The sequence below is a fragment of the Triticum urartu genome, chromosome 5, assembly GCF_003073215.2.
Source record: "Triticum urartu cultivar G1812 chromosome 5, Tu2.1, whole genome shotgun sequence".
NCBI classification, from domain to species: domain Eukaryota; kingdom Viridiplantae; phylum Streptophyta; class Magnoliopsida; order Poales; family Poaceae; genus Triticum; species Triticum urartu.
Genome location: NC_053026.1, coordinates 26,729,204 through 26,746,317, shown reverse-complemented (window position 1 = coordinate 26,746,317; position 17,114 = coordinate 26,729,204).

The window sequence follows — 17,114 nt, the reverse complement described above, 5'->3', positions numbered from 1 at the left end:
AACAAGACAGCCGCATTGGCCCTCGAGGCACTATCCGAAGCCCTAGCGGCTGAGGAGCTGACTGCGCTGCGCTCTACGGTGAATAGGGACGATGTGGTACTCGACAAACGATCCAAATCCACCTCCTTTAAACCAGTGGACGAAATAGTCAAATTCCATGTCCATCCAATGGACCCCAATAAAACAGCTTCCATTGGGGCACAGTTAAACCCTGATGTCAACGCTGCATTGCGAGAGTTCCTACGAGAGAACTGGGACATTTTCGCCTGGCACCCTTCAGACATGCCAGGAATCCCACGCAGGCTGGCTGAGCACAGCTTAAATATCCAAACAGGATTCAAACCTGTCAAACAGGCTCTTCGGCGTTTTTCCGAACCTAAGAGACAGGCTATGGGAGAGGAGCTAGCAAAGCTATTAGAGGCCGGATTCATCAGAGATATAAAACATCTGGACTGGCTAGCAAACCTGGTGATGGTACCAAAGAAGGAAAAATCCTGGCGCCTGTGTGTTGGTTTTAAAGACCTTAATAAGGCTTGCCCAAAGGACCCCTTGCCCCTCCCCCGCATCGATCAAACTATCGATGCTACCGCAGGACACGATTCGTTGTGTTTCCTCGACGCATATTCTGGCTACCATCAAATCAAGATGGCAGAACCAGACCAAGCCGCAACGGCATTTATCACATCATACGGGCCATTCTGCTTCAACACGATGCCCTTCGGGCTCAAAAACACCGGCGCAACATATCAGCGCATGATTCAGACATGTTTGGCAAGCCAGATCGGTAAAACAGTGGAGGCATACGTAGATGAGATGGTCATCAAAACAAAACATGTTGAGTCTCTAGTAGACGACTTGAGGCTCACATTTGATAATCTCCGAACATACGACATCAAGCTCAAACCGGAAAAATGCGTTTTCGGCGTTCCAACCGGAAAGCTCTTGGGCTTCAGTGTATCCAGTAGAGGAATTGAAGCAAATCCAGCTAAGATCCGAGCTCTGTCGCAACTGGATATCCCAAAGGACCTCAAACAAATACAAAAGTTAATCGGATGTGTGGCAGCTCTAAGCCGCTTTATCTCCCGCTTGGGAGAAAAGGCCCTTTACCGCCTCCTTCGGCGCACCGAACACTTCAAATGGACGGACGCATCCACGGTCGGACTCGACGAAATAAAAGCCATACTGGCAACAAACCCAGTCCTGGCCGCGCCAAACACCGGCGAACCAATGCTATTGTACATTGCAGCAACACATCAGGTTGTAAGCGCAGTGCTCGTCGTCGAACGAGAAGCGGACGGACAGAAATTCCCCCTTCAAAGGCCGGTCTATTGTGTGTCCACTGTCCTCACTCCTTGCAAATCACGGTACCCGCATTATCAAAAGATTGCGTACGCGGTATTCATGGCATCCAGGAAGCTACAACACTACTTTCAAGAGTGTTCAATAACAGTAGCCTCAGAAGTACCACTTAATGACATTTTAAACAACCGTGACGCAACGGGCCGGATTGCGAAATGGGCCATCGAGCTCCTCCCGTTCGACATAACTTATAAGCCACGACGAGCCATCAAGTCACAAGTGTTGGCCGACTTCGTCGCAGAATGGACGGAGGCCGAACTCCCTAGAGAGTACGACACATATTCAAATTGGATCATGCATTTCGACGGCTCCAAAATGTTGGCTGGACTGGGGGCGGGCGTCGTTTTGACGTCCCCCACAGGAGACACAGTTCAATACGTACTACAGATTCTGTACACGGACTCCAACAATGCAGCCGAATATGAGGCCCTTCTACATGGTCTCCGGATGGCAGTATCCATGGGCATCCAACGCCTAGAGGTGCGCGGGGACTCGAACCTCGCAATCTCCCAAATAAATGGAGACTTCGATGCCAAGTATCCGAAAATGGCAGCTTATCCCAACGCCGTCCTAAAAATGTCAGCTCGGTTTGAAGGATTTGAATTTCACCATATAGCCCGGGAAAATAATCAGGCGGCAGATGTCCTGGCACGCATCGGTGCAAAACGCGATGTAGTCCCCCCAACATCTTCTTGGAAAGGCTTTTTAAGCCATCCGTGGCATGGGAAGGGGAGCCGAACAATAACAGCCCGGACCCAACCGCACTGCCCGACACCGAACATTCTTACACAATCGGAGGCTCTGCCATTGAAATAACACCTTCAACCCACGTAATAATGGCTGTCATCACCCCGTGGACAGAACCATTCCTCGCCTACCTTACTAGGCAAGAACTCCCCGAGGACCAAAACGAGGCACGCTGCATAGTGCGGCTATCCAAAGCCTACAGAGTCCACGAGGGAGAGCTTTATAAGAAAAGCACTACCGGAGTCCTTCAAAGGTGCATCTCCGAAGAGGAGGGGCGGAATCTCCTGGCTGAAATCCATGCTGGACTCGGCGGTCATCACGCTGCAGCCCGGTCCCTGGTAAGCAAGGCCTTCCATACAGGCTTTTATTGGCCGATGGCCCGGGCAAACGCTGAGGACTTAGTCCAACGATGCGCCGGCTGCCAGCTCTTTGCAAACCAAAGTCATATGCCACCCACCGCCCTCCAAACTATCCCCATCACTTGGCCCTTTGCGGTCTGGGGGCTTGATATGGTTGGACCCCTTAAAGGCGGAACCCACAAGCACAAATACTTACTGGTCATGGTGGATAAGTTCACCAAATGGATAGAAGCCAAGCCTGTTAAGACGGCCGAATCCAGACCTGTGATAGACTTCATATCCGGGGTTGTACATCGTTACGGCGTCCCCCACAGCATCATCACTGATAACGGCACAAACTTTACGGCCAACGAGGTAAAACTCTGGTGCAAAAACATGGGCATGAAGCTCGATTATGCTTCCGTCTATCACCCACAAACTAACGGCCAGGTCGAACATGCAAATGGTCTTATCATGAGCGGCATCAAACCCAGACTAGTGCGGTCCCTCAAGGAATCTAACACGCACTGGGTAGAGGAGCTCGACTCCGTACTCTGGGGGCTGCAGTCCACGCCGAATCGCACCACCGGATACACACCATTCTTCATGGTGTACGGCGCAGAGGCAGTTCTGCCTTGCGACATAATTCATGACTCACCTCGAGTGCGCATGTATGAGGAAAGAGAAGCCGAGCTCGATCGGCAGGGCAGTTTGGACGCATTAGAGGAGGAGCGTGACGTGGCGAAAGCCCGTTCCGCATTCTATCAACAGCAAGCTCGTAGATACCAAAGCAGAGAACTACGGGCCAAAAATTACAACGTCGGCGAATTAGTTCTACGCCTGCCGGACAAGAAAAAGGACAAACTCAAGCCCAAGTGGGAAGGTCCCTTCATAATTGACCAAGTCCTGACTGGTGGAGCATACCGCCTGCGAAACACATCGGATAACCGACTCGAGCCGAACCCATGGAATGCAGCCCGTCTCCGAAGATTCTATGCCTAGTGCCGGATCCTGTGTTTGTCTCCTTACTCTGTCCATTTTTTATATACTGCCCGTCTTACATTTCTCTCCTTCTCCCTTTTTCTCTCTCTTATAACCTTTAAAGGCTCACAAATTAACTCGCTATCCGCGCTCAGTAAACCTGGGGGCTTCTTTAAACAGAAGCTTATTTATACGGGCTTCATGCCTAACACATGTGTCAAACTTCCGCATGTACCTTTTATTCACCATTATATGCATCGATATGACTTAAGTTTTGGCCAAGCTGGGTTGCCTGGCTCCTGTGCTTACCCCTACATTCCCGATTATTCGGCTAGGTGGTAAAGGGAGCACCTCTGCGATTGTTACTGCCGGATAAGCCAGACGTGTACCTCAGACTGGGTGAAGCCGATAGCTAGCGTTATTAAGAGAATATTCGGTCGGTGAACTAAAGATGATCTTTTTCTTTATCTATGTGCCCCCAGGCGTTTTTCCTGTGTTTCTTTTCGCAGCATGGACATGCACTTTAGGGCATGCCCCCCAGGGAAAGGAACCCCTAACGGAACTATTCTCCCTGGAAGATGTTTCTTACTAACCATGTAATATAACATAACTAGTCGGGCACTTGTCTGTTCACGCACTAATGACCCCTATGCCTGGTCTCCACGCATTCCCCAGTTCCAATATAACCGTATGGGAATTCGGACACACTCCGGACCGTCAGGCCCCGAGGTTGAAGCGAAAAGGTCGGCCATGACAAATGATCTACAGTCCGGCTAGAAGGCATTATAAAGGTCAATTCAATTACATAGTCATTTTGACTAATTGTATTCCTCTTCAATACCATCTAACAGGCTGTCTAATTTACAGTCCCGCTGGGAGTACTTTGCGGCCAACTCTACTTGGCCGTACACTAAGCTTATAGGGATCTCCTTCCCATCGGGCCCTATAGGACCGACCTCGGCCATGTGGTTGGGGTCAGCCTTTGAGTACCGCGTCTTCACCATGGCCCAGGCCTCCCTAGCGCCTTGACGGCAGGCTGATATCTTCCACAATTGGAAGCGCCGCCGTGCTCCCTTTAGCTTCTCCGCAAGCTCTCCAATACCTTTGGGCATGGAGATGGATGGCCACAGGGCCTGGGCAACACCTCGCATCGCCTGCCGAACTCGATCGAGCAGTTGCGAGAGCTCGGGAAGAAGGTCACCCATGGAACCGGGCATCTCCTTCGCCGGACGACCTGTTAACACACCTACAGACATTGCTCTGTCAGTCGACTTCCCCGCCGAACTTTCTTTCAAAAGGTTCATTCAAGCACTTACTAAATATGCCGTGCAGAATCCGCTGATTCTCCTTCACGGAGTCTGATAGCTGGGCACGAACGTCTTTCAGCTCGACGCCCAGTCGGGTGTTGGCATCTTGAAGAACGTTCTTCTCCCCCATCACCTTTAATAGCACCCTCTCACCAGCCTTTAGCTGGCGTAGGAGATGTTGCTTTTCCGGATTCAATCCGGCGCCATATGTAATTTTATTTGTCAGATTCGCACCAAAGCCGTGCTTCGCAAAATACTTATCTTTCGAAATGTATATTACCAGAGGGGGCCTCCTTAGGCTCCCCTGCCGCGGCTAGTGCGGCCTCCAGTCGGGCTTTGCACTCTTCCAGCTCCTGGGACAGTAGGGAATTCTTTTCTGTAAGAACCTGCATATCAAATGATCCTTAAACCAGTTATTATAACTGTTTCAAGTCTCAGGGGCTACTGCTACATATATATTTACCAAAATTTTCTTACCCATATGTCTTTTACATATTGCTCCGTGGCTCTGGCTAAACCATTTTGAGCGGCACGGAGGTGCGCATCTCCCGAATTGAAGGCATCTAACGCCTCTTGGGAGAAGCAAGCGTTGCGAAGAATTGTCCGGCGACGCCTGTGTTTCATGGCGCTTTCCACCTCAGAGTTGGTGCCAGACTACCCGTCCACATCCTCCATCGGAGGAACGTCCGGCACACGCCTTGCGTTCGCCTCCGCCCCCGGACCAGGCTTTGGAGCCTGGCTGGTGGAGGCGCGATTGGCAGCCTCTCCGGATATAGTCCGGCGAGGTCTCTTTGTCCTGAAGAGGGCACGAGTGTCAAATGTGCCTCGAAGGTATAACAACTGGGGTAAAGGGGCGCACCATACCTTTGCGCTGATGCCTCGGTCCGGACTGCACCTCTTTTCTGCCCACGGGGCCCTGCGGCCCCTCGTTGGCTTGTCGCCACAGGTTCGGCCTTCCGCCTCAAAAACCTCCCCTACGGAGTTTGGTCGCAGTCAGGAAATTGAACACGCGTGGACGGACCCCTATCTGGGGTACTGGGACTTCGATCTCAAGTACCTGGGGCGTCAGGATTAGCCCTGGGTAATCGGCCGTAATGGCCAGTGAGGGAGTCCAGGATTAGGGGGTGTTCGGGTAGCCGGACTATACCTTCAGCCGGACTCCTAGACTATGAAGATACAAGATTGAAGACTTCGTCCCGTGTCCAGATGGGACTTTCCTTGGCGTGGAAGGCAAGCTTGGCGATGCAGATATTCAAGATCTCCTACCATGGTAACCGACTCTATGTAACCCTAACCCTATCCGGTGTCTATATAAACCGGAGGGTTGTAGTCCGTAGGACATCAACTTCATCAACTCCATATACAACAACCATACCATAGGCTAGCTTCTAGGGTTTTAGCCTCCTTGATCTCGTGATAGATCTACTCTTGTACTACCCATATCATCAATATTAATCAAGCAGGACATAGTGTTTTACCTCCATCAAGAGGGCCCGAACCTGGGTAAAACATCGTGTCCCCTGCCTCCTGTTACCATCCGGCCTAGACGCACAGTTGGGACCCACTACCCGAGATCCGCCAGTTTTGACACCGACATTGGTGATTTCATTGAGAGTTCCTCTGTGTCGTCACCTTTAGGCCTGATGGCTCCTTTGATCATCAACAACGATGCGGTCCAGGGTGAGACTTTTCTCCCCGGACAGATCTTCGTCTTCGGCGGCTTCGCTCTGCGGGCCAATTCGCTCGGCCACCTGGAGCAGATCGAAAGCTACGCCCCTGGCCATTAAGTCAGGTTTGGAAGCTTAAACTATACGGCTGACATCCGCGGAGACTTGATCTTCGATGGGTTCGAGCCACGGCCAAGCGCGCCGCACTACCTCGAGGGGCATGATCTAGCTCTACCCCCGGACAGTGTCCTAGAGGCCGCACACACGTCGGTTCCGACCCCTAACTCGGAGCCTATTGCGCCAATCGAGGATGAGCGGTTGGACGTCACCTCGGGGGCTGCGATCCCAAAAGAGATCGAGCCGAACGCTAGCCCCGCACTCTGCACGACCCGTGACTCCGAGGATCCGGACTCCTCCCTGGACTCCGAACCCCCCGCGCCCCTGCCAATCGAATCCGATTGGGCGCCGATAATGGAGTTCACCGCCGCAGACATCTTTCAGCACTCGCCTTTTGGCGTCATCCTGAATTCTCTTAAGTCTCTCTCTTTATCAGGAGAGCCCTGGCCAGATTACGGTCAGCGAGGATGGGATACGGACGATGAAGAAATTCAAAGCCCACCCACCACCCACTTTATAGCCACTTTCGACAATTTAACTGACATGCTTGACTTCGGCTTCGAAGACATCGACGGTATGGACGACGATGTAGGAGACGAACAGGAACCAGCACCTGTAGGGCGCTGGAAGGCCACCTCGTCATATGACATATATATGGTGGATACTCCAAAAGATGGAGATGGCGATGGAACAGTGGGGGATGACACCCCCAAGAAACAGCCAAAGCACCGGCGTCATCGGCACCGCTCTAAATCCCGCCAAAGCAAAAACGGTGATTCCGGCATGGGAGATAATACTACCCCGGATAGTGCCGAAGAACGCCCACCTTAGCAAGATTCGGCAAAGGAAGATGGAGAAGCCAGCCCTCATGAGAGAGCGGCAGACCGAGAGGTCGAGGATGACAACTATATGCCTCCCTCCGAAGACGAGGCAAGCCTCGATGACGACGGATTCGTCATACCATCAGACCCCGCCGAACAAGAGCGTTTCAAACGCAGGCTTTTAGCCACGGCAAGCAGCCTCAAGAAAAAGCAGCAACAGCTTAGAGCTGCCCAAGATTTGCTAGCTGACAGATGGACTGAAGTCCTTGCGGCCGAAGAGTATGAACTCGAACGCCCCTCCAAGAGTTACCCGAAGCGCATGCCGCTACCCCGACCAGAGGAGGAAGCACCTACATCACCAGCGCATGACATGGCAGACCGGCCACCTCGCGGCCGTGACAGAGAGGCCTCTCGGCCCTCCACCCAAGCCAAGCTCCGACGCCGCTCAAATAAGGCACGGGAAAATGCGCCCGACCTGCGAGACATACTGGAGGATAAGGCAAGACAAACAAGATCGATCTACGGATCGCGCAGGCGCCCTACGGCATGTGACAATGATCTCCACTCCGGATACAACAAATCCGGCCGGGCCGAACACAACAGACATAGCTCTTCCGAGCTGCGTCGTGATATAGCCCAGTATAGAGGCGCCGCACACCCGCTATGCTTCACGAATGAAGTAATGGATCATAAAATCCCAGAGGGTTTCAAACCCGTAAACATCGAATCATAGGATGCCACAACAGACCCGGCGGTATGGATCGAGGATTATCTCCTTCACATCCACATGGCACGCGGCGATGATCTACACGCCATCAAATACCTCCCACTAAAACTTAAAGGACCGGCCCGGCACTGGCTTAACAGCTTCCTAGCAGACTCAATCGGTTCTTGGGAGGACCTGGAAGCCGCATTCCTCGACAACTTCCAGGGCACTTACGTGCGACCACCGGATGCCGACGACTTAAGCCACATAATTCAGCAGCCAGAGGAATCGGCCAGACAATTCTAGACACGGTTCCTAACAAAGGAAAACCAGATAGTCGACTGTCCGGACGTAGAGGCCCTAGCAGCCTTCAAGCATAACATCCGCGACGAGTGTCTTGCCCGGCACCTGGGACAGGAAAAGCCGAAATCTATGGCAGCCCTCACGACACTCATGACCCGCTTTTGCGCGGGAGAAGACAGCTGGCTAGCTCGTAGTAACAACTTATCAAAGAACCCTGGTAATTCGGATATCAAGGACAAAAGTGGCAGGACACGTCGGAATAAGCAAAAACGCCGCGTTAGCAGCGACAGCAATGAAGACATGGTAGCCAATGCCGGATTCAAAGGCTATAAATCCGGTCAGCGAAAAAAGCCATTCAAAAAGAATACTCAGGGCCCGTCCAGTTTGGACCGAATACTCGATCGCTTGTGCCAGATACATGGCACCCCCGAAAGGCCAGCCAATCACACTAACAGGGACTGTTGGGTGTTCAAGCAGGCAGGCCAGTTAAGGGCCGAAAACAAAGACAAGGGGCTGCACAGCGACGAGGAGGAGCCCAAGCCGCTGAACAACAATGGACAGAAGGGCTTTCCACCACAAGTGCGGATAGTGAACATGATATACGCAACCCACATTCCCAAGCGGGAGCGGAAGCGTGCGCTATGGGGCGTATACGTGATGGAGCCAGTCGCCCCAAAGTTCAACCCATGGTCCTCCTGCCTAATCACTTTTGATCGAAGGGACCATCCCACTAGCATCCGTCATGGAGGCTTTGCCACATTGGTTCTCGACCCAATCATCGACGGATTTCATCTCACAAGAGTCCTCATGGACGGCGGCAGTAGCCTGAACCTGCTTTATCAGGATACAGTGCGGAAAATGGGCATAGATCCCTCAAGGATTAAGCCCACAAGAACGACCTTTAAAGGCGTTGTACCAGGTGTAGAAGCCAACTGTACAGGCTCAGTAACACTTGACGTGGTCTTCGGATCCCCGGACAATTTCCGAAGCGAAGAGTTAATCTTCGATATAGTCCCGTTTCGCGGTGGCTATCACGCCCTGCTCGGACGAACCGCATTCGCAAAGTTCAATGCGGTGCCGCACTACGCATATCTCAAGCTCAAGATGCCAGGCCCTCGAGGAGTAATCATGGTCAATGGAAACACCGAACGCTCCCTCCGTACGGAGGAGCACACGGCGGCTCTCGCAGCGGAAGTACAAAGTAGCCTTTTTAGGCAATTCTCCAGTCCGGCCGTTAAAAAGCCAGATACTGCCAAGCGTGCCCGGAGTAACCCACAGCAGGACCGCCTGGCACAATTTAAGCAAGCGTAGCAATGCGGCCCCAACCCCAGCTTTCGCGACATAGCGAAACCAGTACCTCGCGTACATAACTACGCCCTTGAAATACCATGGGCACAGGGAAGGGGCACAATAACGGCATGCCCAAAAATACGGCTTAAAACGTACTAGGGGCTGCTGGATTCTTTTTTTAATTTTTTCTTACTTTCAGGACTCCATACTTTGGACGACCTGTTCGGCAATTCGACTGCCGCACAAACGATGCAAGATCCAGGGAGGCAGACAAGCCATGCCGCATTATGGAACTCCCAGGTGGTCTCTGTTACGAGCGGTATACCTGTTTTAAATACAATTCCGCGGCCTGCCCCTGGTCAGGACATACTAAATAGTCCAATATCTTTTGCTTACCGCACTATTTGTATCGTTCGGCTTTGAAAAATAGCCTCTCTATAAACAATGCATAGCTTTCTGTCTATTTTTTGCATTATCTTCTTTTTACATATATGTTTATTAAATGACATGATTGCACCCGTATACCATGGTACGGCAAACCCGCCAGGGGCTTCAGTACCCCTCATAATGGGTGAGAAGTCCGTACACTTTCCCAAGTGCGGCACCCCGAACTTATAGCACTATATGCATCGACTCCGAATCATGATTTGGGTCAATAGTTGGGTTTGCCCGGCTCCTATGTTTTGGTGCCTTACGTTCCGCTATATCGGCTAAGGTAGCACTAGGAGAACCACTGCGATTGTGCCCCGGTTGAGCTGGGTTAAGCACCTCAGTGGAGAAAGCTAAAACTGACTGTCATGATGTGGCGAGAGACCGGTCGCTATTCGAGAGATTTTTCGAGTCCCTAAAGGCTCATGCCGCTTCGAGCGAGGAGCTGGCTTTGTCCGGCCAAGGCGTGGATAGCGCCCCGAACTCGGTCTTCCGAACTAGGGGCTTCGCTGAAATTTAAAATTATAGAGTTCTATGGCTAAGTGAGAGTGTTCAAGCATTATAGTCCGATTGCCTGGTTCGTTGTGCTGAGCGCCTCCCTCGATGGACCCAATCATGGGAAAAAGAGCGCTCAGGTTTATCCCGAACACCCCAGCACTAGTGGCATGGGGGCAGAAGCCGACGACTGGCCATCTCTCAATTTTTTGATAAACGGCCGCACAGAAAGTAATATTTTAAATTCAAGCATTGCTTAGCACATATGAACAAGTTTTCAGCGCACAGGATAACACGAGCGAGTTCATTCAAAAATTACATCCTTGGTACATTCATCCGCCACAAGGCGGGCACCAGCAAGAACATCCTTGTAATAGTTCTCGGGCTTGCGATGCTCCTTCCCCGGCGGCGGCCCGTCCCTCACAAGCTTCTCACCGTCCAGCTTGCCCCAGTGCACCTTTGCACGGGCAAGGGCCCTACGGGCACCTTCGATGCAGACGGAGCGCTTGATGACCTCGAGCCTTGGACAGGCCTCCACCAGTCGCCGCACCAGCCCGAAGTAGCTCCCAGGCAGGGCCTCTCCGGGCCACAGCCGAACTATGAAGCCCTTCATGGCTTGTTCGGCCGCCTTGTGGAGCTCGACCAGCTGTTTCAGCTGGTCGCTCAAGGGCACAGGGTGTCCGGCCTCAGCATACTGAGACGAGAACACCTTCTCCGTCGAGCTGCCCTCTTCGGCTCGGTAGAATGCGGTGGCGTCGGATACGCTGCGGGGAAGATCTGCGAATGCCCCTGGAGAGCTCCGGATTCGGGTAAGTAACAAGTACTTCACTTTTATACTTCTGCTTTGAATAAAGAATGCCTTACCCGCCGCTATCTTTTTCATCTCCTCCAACTCTTGGAGGGCCCTTTGGGCTCCAGCCTTGGCAGACTTGGCAGTCTCAAGGGCCGCCGCGAGCTCGGACGCTTGCCACTTGGACTCAAGCTCCAAACTCTCATGTTTTTTCATGAGAGCCTGAAGCTCCTGCTGCACCTCGCCGACCTGGGCCTCAAGTTTCTCTCGCTCTATGCACTCCGCGGCCGTTTTCTTTTCGGCCTCGGACAGCGCCTGCTTGAGGGTCGCCACCTCAGTCGTGGCCCCTACAATAAGCAGTACAATCCTGTTATTTTTTGCAATCGCGTCTTTTTATAGGCACTTTTTCTGTAAGGTATTTCTTACCTTCTTTCTCCTCGAGCTGCCGTTTGGCAAGGCCGAGTTCTTGCTCGGTCCGCCCGAGGCCCTGTTTCAGGGCACCCACCTCCGCAGTTAGTGCGGCGGTGGCTAGCAGCGAAGCCTGCATACACATATTGACTCTTTGTTGTTAGACTCCTGCGAAATTTAATAGATCCTCTATTCGACTTTTCTTTCCGAACGCCAATCAGAGCATCAGGGGCTACTGTCTATGCGGTTATATTTTTACATATTTTTTACTTACCTCGAAGCCTGTTAGAAGGCTAGCGCAAGCTTCACTCAGTCTGCTTTTGGCGGACTGAACCTTCTGGATCACCGTACTCATAATATCACGGTGCTCCTCGTCGATGGAGGCGCCGTAAAGCACCTCCGGTAGATTGTCCGGCACCTCCGGTTGGACGGAGGCTGCCGGCTCAGCAGGCTTACTCCTCTTGGAAGGAGTTCGCCTACCGCGGTCCGGAACTGTTGTAGATTCCGGTGCGGTGTCCGGCTCAAAGCCGGACTTGGAGCCCTGGGGGGTCTTGTCCCCTTCACTCCTGGAGTCCGGGAGGTTGCCTTGTGGCCCCTCCGGGACCACCTCCTCCTGCCCCGGGGCTTGTCGCGACGCCACTTCAGTGTCGTCCGTAGTGCGGGGGGAGACAGCGGGCGGAACTGAGTTCACGTCCGATGAGTCCAGGGAGCCGCCCGACGATTCGTCGACTTCGGCCCGGGGCGGACTGCATAATTACATTCGACATTAGGGAAAGCTATGCCACAAAAGGAATATCACGAGTTACTCTAGAATCCGAACACTTACGATCTCGCCGGACGCTTGGCCCTGTTCGGCCACTCCTCTTTGCCCTCGTCGGCGTCGGGGACGTAGTCCGGCGAAGGGGTTTTCCTCCTCTTGGACCCCTCGGCCTCCCCTACTGGGGCGGCCTTCCTCTTCTCTCCTCCCCCCGCTAGAGGGGGAGAGATTTCTTCTTCCTCCTCCTCGTCTTCACGGGAGGAGTGCATCTCGGACTCGTCGGACGACGAGTCCGACACCACCATATGCCGGGAACTCTTTTGAGTCCCCGTGGCCTTCTTCTTCTTGGCCTTCTTCTCCGGCACCACATAAGGTGCCGGAACCAGCAGCTTCTCTAGGAGAGCAGGGGCTGGGTCTTCGGGCAAGGGAGCCGGGCAGTTAATCTGTCCGGACTTCTCCCACCAATCCTGTCAAAGGCGAGGGAGTTTAGATCCCGCATAGAGTCAAACTATGGAAAAACTTAACATCCTGTAAAAGATGGAAATATCTTACCTCGCCAGTAGGACGCTATGACCTGAATTCGCGGTCTTCGGAGGCGGATGTGGGAGCCTCGGCGCCTTTGGTTAGCCCCCTCCAGACATCTTCATACGTCGTGTCGAAGAGTCTGCTCAGAGTTCGGTGCTGCGCCGGGTTGAACTCCCACAAATTGAAGTCCCGTTCTTGACACGGAAGGATCCAGCGGACGAGCATGACCTGGATTACGTTGACAAGCTTGAGTTGCTTGTTCACCAGGGACTGGATGCATTTTTGCAGTCCGGTCAACTCTTCTTCGTCGCCCCATGACAAGCTCGTCTCCTTCCAGGACATAAGCCGTGTAGGGGGTCCGGATCGGAATTCAGGGGCTGCGATCCACTTCGGATCGCGTGGCTCGGTGATGTAAAACCACCCTGACTTCCACCCCTTCAAGGTCTCCACAAGGGAGCCCTCGAGCCATAGGACGTTGGCAATTTTGCCCGTCATGGCACCTCCGCACTCCGCCTGGTTGCCGCGCACCACCTTTGGCTTGAAGTTGAAGGTCTTGAGCCAGAGGCCGAAATGGGGGCGAATGCAGAGGAAAGCCTCGCACACGACGATAAACGCCGAGATATTGAGGATGAAGTTCGGGGCTAGATCGTGGAAATCTAGGCCATAGTAGAACATGAGCCCGCGGACAAATGGGTGGAGAGGAAAACCCAGTCCGCGGAGGAAGTGGGGAAGAAATACTACCCTCTCATGGGGCCTTGGGGTGGGGAGAAGCTGCCCCTCCTCAGGAAGCCGGTGTGCAATGTCTTTGGACAAGTATCCAGCCTTCCTTAACCTTTTGACATGGCCCCCCGTGACGGAGGAGACCATCCACTTGGCTCCCGCTCCGGACATTGTTGGAGAGGGTTGAGGTAGGAAGCGCGGGCTTGGGCGCTGGAGCTCGGGTGCGCAGAAGATGGATAGGCAAAGGAGGAAGAAGGCGTAGGTAAAAAAGGTGGATCCTTATCCCCTTATATGGGCGGATGCAACTATGCGTCCCCACCAGCCTAGTAAAACTCGCTTGCCTCCCAAGCACCATGATAAGTGGCGCGGTTGGGTTACCCACGTCCGTATTGACGAGAATCCCGTAAACGAAGGGGACACGATCTCTGCTTTGACAAGACGTGCCAAGGAAACTGCCTCGCAAACACGCTGAGGTGGAAAAGTGAAAACGATTCGAGTAAAGGACTTGGCCATAGTGTGATGACGCACTGCGGAATACGTCAGCAGATTTGATTTGTGTTAATATTATTCTCTCTATGGCAATATGTGGAAGCTTATTTTGCAGAGCCGGACACTACTCTTGGTGTTTTACGATCTTCTATGAAGGACTTGGAGGAGGAACCCGCCTTGCAATGCCGAAGACAATTTGCGCGCCGGACTCGTCGTCATTGAAGCCTGGTTCAGGGGCTACTGAGGGAGTCCTGGATTAGGGGGTGTTCGGGTAGCCGGAATATACCTTCAGACGGACTCCTGGACTATGAAGATACAAGATTGAAGACTTCGTCCCGTGTCCGGATGGGACTTTCCTTGGCGTGGAAGGCAAGCTTGGCCATGCAGATATTCAAGATCTCCTACCATGGTAACCGACTCTATGTAACCCTAACCCTATCCGGTGTCTATATAAACCGGAGGGTTGTAGTCCGTAGGACATCAACTTCATCAACTCCATATACAACAACCATACCATAGGCTAGCTTCTAGGGTTTTAGCCTCCTCGATCTCGTGGTAGATCTACTCTTGTACTACCCATATCATCAATATTAATCAAGCAGGACGTAGGGTTTTACCTCCATCAAGAGGGCCCGAACCTGGGTAAAACATCGTGTTCCTTGCCTCCTATTACCATCCGGCCTAGACGCACAGTTCGGGACCCACTACCCGAGATCCACCGGTTTTGACACTGACAGCCACCAAGGCATTGTCCTCGCTCAACTGATGGAACACTCCATCAATCTGCTCCACAGATATGTCCGGATCCTCTTGAGAGGCCGGGTCGAGAGACCGTCCTGGGTCCTCGGGTTATGGAGGCGGGCTGCTTATTTCCTTAACAGCCCGGCGCAGTTCCTGCGTTGAAGTCATCAGACTAAGTATTTAACAATGGGAACACTAAACGGATGAGCAAGTAAATGCGACCACTTACCCAGCTTGGGGGATTGTGCATAGAGAATCCACCCTGTGGGTTGACTCGGAGAAATTCCTCCTCTTCTCCCTTTTACAAAGTGGACAAGATCTTTCATAGAGCGGCAACTGAATCCGGCCCTTTACGGCCGTAGCGGGTGGCATCGTCCTCCCCGCTGAAATCCCACATGGGGTGACTTCTATACTGAAGCGGCTGCACCCCCCGCATGATGCATTCGGCCATAACTCCGATCATGGTTAGTCCGGAATGGGCCAACAATCTTATTCGGCCCATCAGGTAAATGATGTCCCTGTCACTTTCCCTTTGAGGGCTCCGTGGACGCCAGCTTAGGCGCTTCTTTAAGGGAGCACTATCAAATTCTCGGAGGCCGATCCGGACAGGATCCGACAGCGGGATATCTTCTATATAGAACCATTCCGAGGGCCAATCTTCGGACGCCTTCTTTGGTGTTCTGGACAGATATCCGGTCCCAGCGATGCGCCATACTTCGGCTCCGCCCACTTGATACATTGACCCTTTCTTGGAATGAGGCACGAGGCAAAATAGCTCCTTCCACAGTCCGAAATGAGCTTCAATACCCAAGAACAGCTCGCAGAGGGCTACAAAGCCCGCGATATGCAATACTGAGGCAGGCGTGAGATGATGTAGCTAGAGGCCGTAGAACTCCAGCAGCCCCCGGAGAAATGGGTGGATGGGAAATCCAAGCCCCCTTATTAAGTAAGGGACAAGGCACACCCGCTCTCCTTTGGATGGATTAGGGGCATTCTCTGCTTGCTCTCCGCCGTTGTAGACGGCAAGACCGGCTCGAACCGGGACCATATAGGCTGGGGGGAGAAATCCCTTGGTCTGGAGCGTCACTAGCTCGCTGTGCGGAGTGGAACATCTCTCCCAATATCCAGGCTTCGGGCTGGAAGGGCGAGCGGAGGAGTTGCGGCGGCTGGCCATGGTGGAATGGACCTTTGTCGGATGCGCTCTGATGAACACTCGTGGAGGGGAGAAGGTGTGGATTGGATCTAAATCCTCGTCCCCTTAAATAGGGCAGCTCATTTACGCGGCTAGGGGTGTGAGCGTAAAAACACTCAGACTTTTCATATTCGTTTGACATGTGGGAGACAGCCATTATTGGGCGTAGAAGCCAAGGAGCGCAACATCTACAAGAAACCGGACTTTATTCAAATAGGTACACGGAATTTGGAGGAGAACCCGCCTTGCAATGCCGAAGAAAATCTGTGCGCCGGACTCATCGTCATTGAAGCCTGGTTCGGGGGCTACTGAGGGAGTCCTGGATTAGGGGGTGTTCGGATAGCCGAACTATACCTTCAGCCGGACTCCTGGACTATGAAGATACAAGATTGAAGACTCCGTCCCGTGTCCGGAAGGGACTTTCCTTGGCGTGGAAGGCAAGCTTGGCGATACGGATGTTCAGATCTCCTACCATTGTAACCGACTCTATGTAACCCTAACCCTCTCCGGTGTCTATATAAGCCGGAGGATTTTAGTCCGTAGGACAACATACACATCAACAATCATACCATAGGCTAGCTTCTAGGGTTTAGCCTCTCTGATCTCGTGGTAGATCTACTCTTGCACTACCCATATCATCAATATTAATCAAGCAGGACATAGGGTTTTACCTCCATCGAGAGGGCCCGAACCTGGGTAAAACTTCGTGTCCCTTGCCTCCTGTTACCATCCGACCTAGACGCACAGTTCGGGACCCCCTACCAGAGATCCGCCGGTTTTGACACCGACACCTTTCGTACAGGATTCTATTGGCCAATGGCCCGGGCAGATGCACAGGACTTGGTCCAACGTTGCGCCGGTTGCCAGCTCTTTGCAAATCAAAGCCACATGCCACCCACCGCCCTCCAAACAATCCCCATTACATGGCCCTT